A 13,859-nucleotide genomic window follows, 5' to 3' on the forward strand; every position below is an offset into this window, starting at 1 on the left:
AGGTAAAAACCTTAAGAGTTGGCTTTCTAAGGCCGATAGGTCCTTGCCTCTGTCAGGTCCTAAAACTATTACTGAGATGTGGGGGATGAACAAAGTCCATGGCCACTTTCCATGTGGCTATTGTTGCCATTGCGGGTCAACCACAGCCACCACAACTGTGAACATCAACAACAGGGTATGGAACCTCAGGGACCATACAACATGTAATTCGAAGAACGTCATATATGCGATTACATGCCCCTGCGACAAGACCTACATAGGCAAGACATCGAGACCTGTGAAACTCAGAATTTCTGAACACAAGTCCAAGATTCGTACGGGCAACCTCACATCTCCCCTTGCACTCCATTTCGTAGAAAACCACCATGATTGCAATGATCTACGTTGGTGGGCGCTAGAACAAATAAGAGGTTTTGACTCTAATACCTCTGCTAATAGACTATCCACTCGAGAAAACTGGTGGATTTATAACACCCAAAGTCATATAGTGGGCCTGAATTCACAGGAAGAGTGGGCTGCCATCACCCACATATCTGTACAAACTTAGAAGACTCACTTTGGCAGCCTAGATTATTTGACTTTCGTTCAGAAGAATTGCTGTTCCTGCCTATAGCACTGAGCTTCTAATTTTGGTTGCATTATAAACCTACTGTGTTATGTTTTCATATACATTTCATAGTCCCTTCTTGAATTCACAGGAAAAGTGGACTGCCACCACCCATATATTTGTACAAACCTAGAAGAACTGTTTTGGTAGTCCAGATTACCTGCGTTTATTTATTTAGAAGATTTGTCGTTTCAGCCTAAAGCATTAAGCTTTTAATTTTGTTTGCATTATAAATGTATTGTGTTACGTTTTCGTACACATTTCATAGCTTTCTCTTTCAGCCTGTGGGTGCTTTTCAGTTTTTTCTTTTTATTTTTAGAATTCTAATGCCTTCTTTTATTATTTGGCGTTTTCATTATTTGAGATTACTGTCGCATTGCCTATTGGGTTCACATTTTATTCCATTGCATTCATTTATTTTATTTAACTTTTGCAACCTAGTTTGTGAGCTTCGAGCGAGCAGCGCAGTTGCCTCGGCCCATTTTGTTCATTTTGCAACTTGGGCTGTGATTTAAGACTCTGCAACACCAGACACGGCTTGCTCATTAAAGCCAGCTGGAAACTGTTTGAGCCTGGCACTGGTGTGCCTTGTGACCCCTCCTCCCCCTCCCCTCCCTTCATTTGGCTATTTAAAGCCGTTCCATCCATGTTCTGTGGGAGAGCTATTGAGGATTCAATGAAGGCGGGATGGTTCGCGCACAGACTGACGGTGAGTTGGGATGCTGGGCCAGCTATTTGAACATTTAGAAATTGCCCTTGAGCAGTCATTTGCTGCGAACCAGGACTCAATTGGGGGGCCTTTTTGGAGTGCTAATTTAGACGCCCAATTAATATATTAGGCTTCCAGTGCGGCTGCAGCAGCTAGTAGCACTGACGTTCTGCTGGCAGCTATGTCTGCCATTAATCAGCAGGGTACACACCGATCTCGGCTATATGCTGAGAATGATGCTAATTTCCTGCATGTTCACTCTAGCTGCCAAATATGCATTATATTGGTCGCAACTCTTTAGCATCTGCTACTGTAGCGGCTACACTGTCTTTATTACTAATGTTAGCACTGCTTTTATTAGTTTCCTTAGCATTGAAGCAATCTGTTTAACATCATGGGGCGAGCGATGTATTCCATGTTGGAGGACTATTTGTCTCGTAACCCTCTATTTTGACTGCTCACACAGCCTCTTTATTTATTTATCTAATTATTTATGTTACCACAGCTATCTGCGCACGAATCATAACGCGGTGAACAACACTAGACTCCAGTAGGACAGATCTTTTCAGATGCCTTATTGTGACTGGTCGACCGTGACATAATTGTGCGATTGAACTCCTATGCTTGTGATCCGTTCCCAATTTAGGTGAGCTCTAATGTTTGGCTTTGCGTTTACCCTTTTTTCTATTGTCACATTAGGAAGGACTGCCGTATGGCGTGCACCCTTGGTTGTTGGTTTTTTGGAGTGGATATCAGCTACTGATGATCCCTCCTGTATTATAATATGTTCCTGTCTCTCCTTTTTGTTTTTCTGCAGTTCTACTTGACTGAGAACTTGCCCTACAGGTCCATACACATTTCCCAGGATGTACATTCGGGAACAAGTGGCCAGTTTCAAAATTGAGATATTGGTAAATTTGATAATTTAATTATTTAACCATGTTATCTCTCATTATTTAGTAAGGAGGTGTTTTTCCGGACAGTGTTCTATGGGGGCGGGGAGGGGGTAATCCTGTTCGTCAATCACAGATCAGTATGTTTTAATCATTATGCCCTCTGTTTTCTTGATTTGATTTAGTTTTGCAGGTCGATACACAATGTATCCTCGGTGTTGTTTTGTTTATGTATTTACTGTTCTTTTATTTGTTTTTCCCTCTTTTTTATTTGGTTCTTTTAGGTAAAATTATGGATTCATTTTGCATAATTCTGTATTCCTGTGTGTATTATTGCCTTATTGCTACATTAAAACCTTCAAGTGGCAAATATTCCAACGGGAGTGCGCCGTCCTGAAGAAGATGGGCATCAACCGTGAAACAGCCTAGATGCTCCGCACCATCGAAACTACTTCCTGTGTATATGTCAGACCTAGTGTATATAGTAGGTCATGACAGTACAGTAGTCGACGTATGGCACCCCTTTTTCTAATTAGGAACTACCATTGCCTTGTCCACATATTTTTGGGGTTTTCTCTATATTGTTAAATGCGGCCATAGCCTCTGACCACCAGCCGGGTGACCCCCTTCAGCCGACTTGAGGTTCAGACAGCTTGGCAACATGAAGTTAATACTGACTGAATTTTCAGTCTGGTTTTACATTGGCACTTTGTTTCACTATGCACTTTATTCTACAACAATCTGCTGCTATTTAGAGATGAGCTCGTAACAAAATTTAAAATTTAATATGTATGTTTTAACAAATGGAATTTAAATAAAATATTCATGTTTTTCAATTATTGTTTGGTTTATATGGTCTGATCTGTGATTCCGAATTTCGGGGGCCCCCTCTCTCCCCAACCCATTGCCGGTCACCACTTTAACTTGAATTTTGTTTCCGCTGACACACTCTCTGTTCACTACCTTTCCCAGCGAACCTCATCTCTATCAGCCCCTGCTCCCTGTTGTAATGCAAGAGCCTGTGCTTTCAGTTCCTCAACCAAGGCCTTACTAGACTCTATCAGTCTCTCCTGCATGACTACCTGTTGCTGGAGCCTATCATTGTGCTGACAGAGCCTCATTTTCTCTCTGTGCCTCCTGGTTGGTCCTGGAGTACTGGGCCAGTCTTTGCTGCAGGAGGGTTACCTTCTGAGTCCCATCCCTGCTGGCCTGCTCCTTTCTTGCCAGAGCATCTTCCACCCTCCTGGTGTGCTCCAACAAGTGTTGATGCTCTTTTTGGAGGTCACCCAGTCCCTGGAGGGCCAAGTGATTTTCTTCAATTTCCCTTTTAATTGGCAGACTTCCTGGCCTAAGGTGTCCCTTTCCTGACTAAGAGCCTGCATCTGTACCGCCAGGTCGTCCCTCTGCCTTTTAAGGGCACCAGCTTTCTGGCGCTCTTCCTCAAATTCTGTCTGGGTATCCATGTCTTTCAGAATCAGTTTGTTGCTCTCTGCCTTCTCCCTATCTAGGTGGCTTTGCAGGGTGACTACCTGCTCTGCACATACCCTATTGAAGTCCAGTTGTTGCTCCAGCTTTTTGTGGCTCTGCAGTAGGGAGTCCAAACCTTCTTGGTACTCCTTCTGCAAGGCCAGAAATCTGGTATCCTGGTCAGACTTTTCCTGTTGCAGGATACCCATATCCTCTTGGATTTTAATGAGATACTGTCTACTCTCATTTTCTGACTCCTGGCTCCTGTGCAGCCTCTGCTCAGAAGAGACCAGGTCAGATTGGGCTTTCTCTAATGCCATCTGTTGCCTATTTGCCAGATATTGGCCTTCAGCACATTTGTCCTGTATTGCTCCCATATATAAATATAAATATGCCGCTATCCTAACAATCTTGTTGTGCTCATCTTTGGCTTTAGGGGCCATGTATAGTGCGCTCAGGGCCACATGTAAGGGACCCTGATCGTTTCAGCTGTCCAACCCAGTCGCATTGACCTGTTGTGTGATCGCCTGCAGCCACACATTCTGGTCCTGTTCAGACCATTCACCTCTCACAAACAGTTTATGTAAGAGGTGCTCTCTGGCTTTTTTGATATCTACCAAGGTCGTCATTCTGGAAATTGATTTCCTTCCTGACTTACAGAAGTTTGTATTTTATTTTGCAAAACAGACCGTCTCCTTAGAGCGTCCTTCTTTTGAGGGGTGATTTTACAGTGTAACACGGCATGGTGATCCAACAGGATTTATGTATCCTGTCAGTTAGCACACTGTATTAAGCTGCACAAATGGTAAACCTAATCCAGACGTCCCGGCTCGAGCCCCCACTCTGTTAAGGGACTTCAATTCAGCACTCCAACTAAGTCAGTGCCTAGTCTGGGATGCCCAAGGGAAGCCCTTAATTATATATTTTATGACAAGTTCATGAATCTGGATGATAAACCCTTGTATAACGCCCCTCTCTTTGAATCCCCCTGACCTCACTGAGCCAAGAAGTAGGTTTGTTTTGCAAATTAAAATATTTATTTTAAAATGTAAACAATATATATATAACACTTTTATAAATAAATTAATATTTGATCGCACACTTATGAATATGACAGTGATCAATAATGGATAATATTACACTAGCACACTTTTGTAATCACTTAGGAGTTGGTATAGAAAGGATAAGGTAGCTGAGAATGCTTTTATGGTTTCAAGGAAAAACAATGATGGAAAGAATGCAGCACAGAAATAAACTGATATGGTTTCAATAAGAGATGATATAATCACTTTTCCCCTGGTGGCAATTCACTCCCCCCCTATGCAATATAAAGAGATGGAAGGTGAGCACACAGTTTTCAGGAATACATTCACAATGTACTACCAATTCAGTTCCCTAGCAAGTTTAGAGCAACAGGGATGATTTTAAAACACAGGCAAAAATACTTTAAATGTGGTTTACAAAGAAGTGAAAATATGCTAAAAATGATTTTAATTCCCTATAGGAGATTCAGGGTAGGTGATAGCTACTTAAGATTGGTTCAGGTCAACACTATCAGTGATTCATGAGGGATTATTAGGTTGAAAACAGATTTCAGCAATGCAAAGCAAAAGACAGCTATTTTTGACAGGTGAAGAAGTTTGAGCTAGTTTTCAATTCGCGGCACTTTTTCCGAGTGCGTCGAGCGCGATTACGGAAAAACTATAATGAGTACAAAGTCGGTTTTGAGCTTGTGGGAAAGCTTAGATTCTTAGCTTTAAAATGAAAGTTAAATCTCGTTCAACGCAAAAGACAGCTATTTTTGACAGGTGAAGAAGTTTGAGCTAGTTTTCAATTCGTGGCACTTTTTCTGAGTGCGTCGAGCGCGATTACGGAAAAACTATAATGAGTAGAATGTCGGTTTTGAGCTTGTTGGAAAGCTTAGATTATTAGCTTTCAGATGAAATCTTGTTCCTAGCACATGCGGTTCCCAAGATACGGACAATTTGGTGGAGGTAGATTTTCAGAAATTAATGATTCAGAAGGGCAAATGACACTTTCACAGCTTTAAAGTCACAGAATGAACACGAGATTTCTAATGCAGTTCTAGGCAGGTTGAATTGGATGGGATAAGCTTATTTTAAACTCATAGATGACTATGCACAGTTCTGGCTGGGTACTCACACTATAAATTTGAAATGGGCCGTCAAGATCTGGTCAGGTTGGCTGCGGTTCTGGGACGGTCTCTGGCACTGGTTCTGCTCACAGCGATCTGGTCTGGTCTGGTCTTGGTTCTGGATCTCTGGTTCCGGTCTCGGCACTGCACAGCATTCTGGTCTGGTCTGGTCTCGGTTCTGGATACAGCTCTGCTTTCTGGGTGTTTCTGGCACAGTGTACTGGCCAGAATCAAACAGCTCGTCCGGCTGTTGAATAGTTTGGTTAGGTTGCTGGATTCTGAGGCCTGCTGAGAAGGATTCAGCTTTTGGACTAGGCCTCTCTGCTGCAAGTTCTGAAGTCTGGATTCTAAGTTCTGGTTCTGGAGGCTTCTGGATATTTTCTGGTCCGGCAAAATACTTCGCAAGAAATCAGTTTGAAGTGGAAAGTAAATGTCCCGACCTGGGTCTCAATGACTCCTTTTATGTCTTTAGAAAGTGGGTGGGAAGGCTAACTTTCTATGCCCAACCCTCTGAGGATCCTGATAGGCTGGAAAATGCTCTGTGCTCTCACTGGAGAACAGAGTTGTGAGTCAGAGTGTTGCTACATTTTACAATCTATTGAAGAAACGCCCCTTTGCTTTTACTGAGAAAATCAATTTTACCCAAAACACATATTTCCCAGATACACAAGTTGTTGAAAATACATGTACACATGATGGATGAATTAAGGCAGGTCTCTGATCAAGCCACATGTTCCTGCGAGCTTGGGTTCAGAAATGACAACATTTTGCGCTTTTTAGTAGCTTTTGCAACGTTGGTTTTTCCTCAAAATTTACACAGAGGTACACCCCCTCCCTGAGCACATTACAATGAGTTTTCAATTCTCTAGTGTAAGCACAGTGTCTGCAATATTAATAAATAGCGGGGTTCGGCCTCAAAACATCGTACGGAGTCCTAACACCTCTTGAAATGTGCACAGCAAAAATCACCAGAATCATGATATTATTGATATAATTTTGACAGTTATGTACTATGAACTATCCATCTTTTTAAAATTATGCTCTGGCCCAGATGGGTGTGGTTTTGGTTCCAAAGCACATGGGGGAATTTCTGTCTGTCCCCGCCTTTTAGTAGCTTTTGCAACATTGGTTTTTCCTCAAAATTTACACAGAGGTACACCCCCTCCCTGAGCACACTACAATAAGTTTTCAATTCTCTAGTGTATACTCTAGTGTAAGCACAGTGTCTGCAATATTAATAAATAGCAGGGTTCGGCCTCAGAACATCGTATGGAGTCCTAACACCTCTTGAAATGTGCACAGAAAAATCACCGGAATCATGATATTATTGATATAATTTTGACAGTTATGTTCTGTAACGCTCACCTGGTTCCCCCGGAGGCGCAGGTCTTGATCTGGCGAGGATACTGTCTTCAGTGTTAGGCGCAGGGTTCGTTTTGCTCCCGGACTGGGCCCCCTTCCCACCGACAGTTTAAGCTGAAGAGTGAGGTGTCTGCAAGGGTAAACCAAGGTATTAGTGTTTGGAAGGTTCGGAAAGTTCCTAGCCCCTCTCGCCCTTTCTTTCCCCGTGGAACTGGGTTGATATTGCGCTTACCTTATATAGGTAAATGCCGGGCTCTCCATCCTGCGTCTTATGCAGGGGCGCTGGATCCAGTTGCTTCACTGGATGCAAGCTCTGCCTCTTGATAGCAGAGGATTTGCTGAGAGCGAAGACGCCGTTAATGCACGAGCGTGCCTTGTAAGTATTAAAGTTCCTTTTGCCTTGTTCTCTTCTCTTTCAAAAGTCTTAAGTCTGTAAAGTCTATGTCTTTCCCTTTTCAGATGCTGTGACGATGAAGATTATCCTTCTAATGGCACGTAAGTAGAAAGACTGCACTAGCGCTGGAGAATGCTCTGTAATGTCTCTTTTGTCTTTGCAGGTGCTGAGGTGCAGCGCGAACAGATTGAAAGCGAGCATAACACAGGTAAGCAGTCTTGTAACTAAGCGTTACTAACCGATGTATCTTGCCTTGCAGGTGCCGGAATGCAGCGCAAGCTGAGTTGGAACGGGCGTAACACAGGTAAGCAGAACTTGTAGTTGAATATTACTGACCGAAGTTCTCTCTCTTTGCAGATGTCAGATGCCGGAAGAGAAAGGCAGAAAAAGGCGCCCTAGATGCTGCCGTTGGATTAGGTAAGTAGATTCACTGCCTTTACTTTAGCCTAACCTGTGCCTTTGTTTTGCAGGAGCTGCAGAAGACTGAAGAAGACTGAAGATTGGATTCCAGCAGGTTATTTCATGTTCACAGGATCTGGAGCTGGAGGTTTCCTGGAGCTGACACGGTGAGCGTCCTGCTGCAGATGCAGAATAACGCGAAGCACGTGAAACCAATCGGGTGTGGTTTAAATAGCCTTCTGTAGTGCTTAGGCGGCTCCTTCCACGGCCCCACCCAGGTAAGAAAAGAGTTCCAGATTTCTAAAAGAGTTCCTGTGTTCTGCTTCCAGGGAGTGGCTCCTGCTCCACCCAGACAGAAAAAGTAGTTCCAGGCAGAGAAGGATCAGGAGACCAGTTAGCTGGTAAGTAAGCAGCATGGTCTGCTACAGGTAGGTCCACCAAGCACTCTTATCCAATATGAGCCCGGCGCTTCCTGTGCCGGGACCAGTCACCATCATGAGCCTGGCGCCACTGGCGCCAGGACAAGGTCCAGAGGGTCCCTATAGGGACTGGCAGGTTCCTGGGATCAGAGTCATGGGCCTGCTTCCAAGGTCGTGGGGCAAGTCCTGACCCCTTGGAAGCAGGGATCATGACAGCACCCCCCCTCAAGGCCCCTCCCAAGGTTGACTTCTCCGGAGGTCTTGGTTTGTTAGGAAATGTCCGATGAAATTTCTTGATTAGTCGGGGAGCGTGTACATGTTCTGCAGGTTCCCAAGATCTTTCTTGGGGGCCGTAGCCTTTCCAGTCAATCAGGTAGTGTAGTTTTGATTTGGAGATCTTGGAATCCAGGATATTTTTGATTTCAAACTCAAGTTCTCCGTCAACTAGGATAGGTTCAGGAGATTTAGTCAATCGGGTTTCTGGTTGAACAGGTTTTAGTAGTGAAACATGGAAGACTGGGTGCATTTTCATGCGAGGGGGTAAATCCAACTTGACCGCTACTGGATTTATTATGGCAGTAACAGAGTAGGGTCCCAGGTATCTTGGGTTAAAGGTGCGTGGTCCCTTTAGGGGTAAATATTTGGTGGATAACCAGACTTGATCTCCTATTTGGTATTGAGGGGCTTCCTTTCGATGTTGATCTGCTCCTTTCTTGTATTGTTCCTTGGCCCTTTGAAGGTGGGTAGTAGCTTCCTTGAAGGCTTGGGTGATGGTTGAATGTAGGTGGTCAACTGCTGGTGTTCCAAGATCCTGAGGTGGATCCAGGTTAGAGGTTCGAGGATGATTACCATACAAAAGAAAAAACGGGGTCTTTCCGGTTCCAGAGTGGACTGAGTTATTGTAAGCGTACTCGGCTATCCAAAGGATGTCCTTCCAAGTTCCTCCTGTCTGTTGCAGCATGCAGCGTAGGTACTGTTCCAAAGTCTGATTGGTCCTTTCGGTCTGACCATCGGTTTGTGGGTGGTGACTGGTGGAAAGCCTCACATCAATTTGAGCTAACCGACAGCAACTCCGCCAGAAGTGGGAGATGAATTGACTTCCTCTGTCTGAGATTAAAACTGAAGGAAAGCCGTGCAACCGAACGATGTTTTCAAGAAATTCTCGAGCCAGGATTGCTGCTGACGGTAACCCCTTTAGTGGGATGAAATGTGCCATTTTTGAAAATAAGTCTACGATTACCAGGATTGTATTGTATCCGGAACAGGGAGGTAAGTCGGTGATAAAGTCCATGGAAAGGGTATGCCAGGGATGAAGTGGAATTTCAAGTGGTTGTAAGAGGCCTGCTGGTTTTTCCTTAGGACTCTTGTTCTGGGCGCACACTCCACAGGACATGACAAAGTTTCTGATGTCTTTTCTCCAAGATGGCCACCAAAAGTGACGCTTGACCTTTTCCGAGGTCTTGGCCATACCCGGGTGTCCTTCCATTAAGGAGTCGTGATAACAAGAGATGACTTGAGTTTGTAAGCTGGTACAGGGTAGATAAAGTCGTTCCTTGAAGTATAATAAGTCGTTCTTTACTGTGAAGTCTTCCCCCTGAAGTTGCCATTTTTGTATGTCCGTTGGAGTTACAAGTTGTTTAACCCGGGTTTCAATTTCTTCAATGGATTGCATGCTGATCAAACCCAGGATTCTTTGTTCAGGAATAATAGGTACGAGCTCGGGGTTAACCATGTGTTCCTCTACTCCGATTCGAGAGAGGGCATCCGCTTTACCATTCTTATTGCCTGGTCGGTAGGTGATTATAAAATCAAATTCGGCAAAAAATAATGCCCAGCGAAGTTGTCTGGAGGATTGAGCTTTGGCTGATTTAAGATACTGTAGATTACGATGGTCAGTAATGACTGTGACTGTGTGTCGGGCTCCTAAGAGATAATGCCGCCAGGCCTTAAAGGCGGACTTAATAGCCAACAGTTCCTTATCGGTAATGGTGTAATTGATTTCTGGGGCTGATAATTTGCGAGACCAAAACGCCACGGGTGCAACTGGTTGGTTTCTGGATCTCTTTGTGAAAGCACTGCTCCCATAGCAAGGCTGGAGGCATCGGTCTCGACAATGTAAGGTAGTTCCGGGCGGGGATGTTTTAAAATCGGGGCGGAGGTAAATTTAGTCTTTAGCTCCTGAAAGGCTTGTTCTGCCTCGGTAGACCATTCAAAACGTTTGTTTTTTCTGAGGAGAGCTGTAATGGGTTGGACTACCCGAGAAGAGACTGGAATAAACCTGCGATAGAAGTTGGCGAAGCCCAACATACTTTGAACCACTTTTACAGATGATGGTGAGGGCCACTTGATTATTGCATCTACTTTCCTTGAGTCTATGTGAACTCCGTTAGGTGACAAAATAAATCCCAGAAATTCGACCTCAGTAACATGAAAGACGCACTTCTCTAATTTTGCAAAAAGTTTGTGTTTGCGGAGCCTCTCCAGCACTGCGGTTACATGTTTTCGGTGTTCTGCCTCAGAGGACGAATAAACCAGAATGTCGTCAATGTATACAACTACACACACATCAATGAGTTCACAGAGCACGTCATTCATAAAGAACTGGAATGCGGCCGGTGCGTTACACAACCCGAAGGGCATCACTTGATACTCGAACAGTCCATACTTGGTACGAAAGGCCGTCTTCCATTCATCGTCCTCCTTTATTCGCACCAAATGGTAGGCTCCTCTGAGGTCTAACTTAGTATATATGCAGGCGTTTTTGACTTGGTCAAGTAGTTCTGGGATCAATGGCAATGGATACCTGTTCTTAATTGTAATCTGGTTCAGGGCACGGTAGTCTATACACGTTCTTAAGTCTCCCTCCTTTTTTGGCACGAAGAACAGAGCTGAGGAGGCCGGGGACTTCGAAGGACGGATGAATCCGTTAGCCAGGTACTGGTCCAAATATTGCCTTAGGTGGAGATTTTCAGGTTCAGTAAGGGCATAAATCCGACTGCACGGAGGAGTGGATCCGGGAATCAGGTCTATCTGACAGTCGTATGATCTGTGGGGAGGCAAAGAATTAGCTTGGTCTTTCCGAAAGACATCTTGGAATTCCTGGTATTCAGGAGGCAGTTGCGGACTCTCAGAAACAGTTGCAGCTAGTTTGGTGGAGAGCTGAGGGTAGCAGGTAGAAGCGCATTCTGGAAACCGGATTGTCTTTGCTCGCCAATCAATTTGAGGATTGTGTTTCTCCATACTGGCTTGGAAGTCCTGGAAGTTATGGAGAATGGGGTCATCTTGAGACACTAAAGGAACAGACCAATCTGCGGCACTGCCACTGAGATAAGAGAGCACGAAGGCCACTTTAGCCTGGTCCGTTGGAAAAGCGGCGGGTCTGCACAAAAAGTGCAAGCGACATTGATTGAAGAACACAGCAAACCTTTTTGAATCACCTGAAAAGCGTTCGGGCGGAGCCAAAGGTATATTTCCTGGTAGATTGATTTGTACCGGATTCGAGGAAGCTGGAGGAGCGTGGCCCCCACTTGGGGTTGGTAGAGGAGTTTGTCCAGCTTGGGCTTGCAGCAATTGTCTAGCCAAATCGTCTGTTCGCTCTTTGGAGACCACTAACTCCCTCCTTAGGGCATTTGTTTCCTGACGTGCAGCGTGTACTTCCGCCCTCAACTCCCCGAGTAATTGGGCCAACTGGTCTGTGTCTGAGGTTTCCATTGCGCCTGGGCGGGAATTTTGTGGTAAGGCTTCGCGTTCTGTAACGCTCACCTGGTTCCCCCGGAGGCGCAGGTCTTGATCTGGCGAGGATACTGTCTTCAGTGTTAGGCGCAGGGTTCGTTTTGCTCCCCGACTGGGCCCCCTTCCCACCGACAGTTTAAGCTGAAGAGTGAGGTGTCTGCAAGGGTAAACCAAGGTATTAGTGTTTGGAAGGTTCGGAAAGTTCCTAGCCCCTCTCGCCCTTTCTTTCCCCGTGGAACTGGGTTGATATTGTGCTTACCTTATATAGGTAAATGCCGGGCTCTCCATCCTGCGTCTTATGCAGGGGCGCTGGATCCAGTTGCTTCACTGGATGCGAGCTCTGCCTCTTGATAGCAGAGGATTTGCTGAGAGCGAAGACGCCGTTAATGCACGAGCGTGCCTTGTAAGTATTAAAGTTCCTTTTGCCTTGTTCTCTAATGGCACGTAAGTAGAAAGACTGCACTAGCGCTGGAGAATGCTCCGTAATGTCTCTTTTGTCTTTGCAGGTGCTGAGGTGCAGCGCGAACAGATTGAAAGCGAGCATAACACAGGTAAGCAGTCTTGTAACTAAGCGTTACTAACCGATGTATCTTTCCTTGCACGTGCCGGAATGCAGCGCGAGCTGAGTTGGAACGGGCGTAACACAGGTAAGCAGAACTTGTAGTTGAATATTACTGACCGAAGTTCTCTCTCTTTGCAGATGTCGGATGCCGGAAGAGAAAGGCAGAAAAAGGCGCCTTGGATGCTGCCGTTGGATTAGGTAAGTAGATTCACTGCCTTTACGTTAGCCTAACCTGTGCCTTTGTTTTGCAGGAGCTGCAGAAGACTGAAGAAGACTGAAGATTGGATTCCACCAGGTTATTTCATGTTCACAGGATCTGGAGCTGGAGGTTTCCTGGAGCTGACACGGTGAGCGTCCTGCTGCAGATGCAGAATAACGCGAAGCACGTGAAACCAATCGGGTGTGGTTTAAATAGCCTTCTGTAGTGCTTAGGCGTCTCCTTCCACGGCCCCACCCAGGTAAGAAAAGAGTTCCAGATTTCTAAAAGAGTTCCTGTGTTCTGCTTCCAGGGAGTGGCTCCTGCTCCACCCAGACAGAAAGAGTAGTTCCAGGCAGAGAAGGATCAGGAGACCAGTTAGCTGGTAAGTAAGCAGCATGGTCTGCTACAGGTAGGTCCACCAAGCACTCTTATCCAATATGAGCCCGGCGCTTCCTGTGCCGGGACCAGTCACCATCATGAGCCTGGCGCCACTGGCGCCAGGACAAGGTCCAGAGGGTCCCTATAGGGACTGGCTGGTTCCTGGGATCAGAGTCATGGGCCTGCTTCCAAGGTCGTGGGGCAAGTCCTGACCCCTTGGAAGCAGGGATCATGACATGTACTATGAAGTATCCATCTTTTTAAAATTATGCTCTGGCCCAGATGGGTGTGGTTTAGGTTCCAAAGCACATGGGGGAATTTCTGTCTGTCTCCGCCTCCAAGCTCAGCTTGCTCACAGAGGCACTGCTCCTCCCAGTTTCTTCCAAGAGGAAGCCATTTACGACCCCCCTAATTTAGAATTTGCCTGAGCCAAGGAAAGTTCATTGTTCTGTTTTCCTGATCCCAGGTACCCCTCCCCTAATTCAATCAGAGAGGCGTGATCTCTGGGAACAGCAGAAGGCAGCCACGCCTGTGAATGCAGATGCTGGGCAAGTTTCAACTCCTGTTGGGGGTAGTTGCCGGG

At 45.4% G+C, this 13,859-nt stretch overlaps 1 protein-coding gene and 1 long non-coding RNA gene across 15 annotated transcripts in view; one reads left to right on the top strand and one right to left on the bottom strand.

Moving 5' to 3' along the window:
- Positions 1-13,859, bottom strand: part of DST (dystonin) — a 2,190,048-nt gene that overhangs the window by 1,942,669 nt on the left and 233,520 nt on the right. The gene's annotated exons all lie outside the window — the stretch shown is intronic.
- Positions 1,279-3,004, top strand: LOC138452605 (uncharacterized). The gene is made up of 4 exons (XR_011260256.1): positions 1,279-1,316; positions 1,822-1,962; positions 2,134-2,227; positions 2,494-3,004. It is a non-coding gene; the product is annotated as an uncharacterized lncRNA (long non-coding RNA).

This window comes from Ambystoma mexicanum, chromosome 4p (genome assembly GCF_040938575.1).
Source record: "Ambystoma mexicanum isolate Mex_15411 chromosome 4p, UKY_AmexF1_1, whole genome shotgun sequence".
NCBI lineage: Eukaryota > Metazoa > Chordata > Amphibia > Caudata > Ambystomatidae > Ambystoma > Ambystoma mexicanum.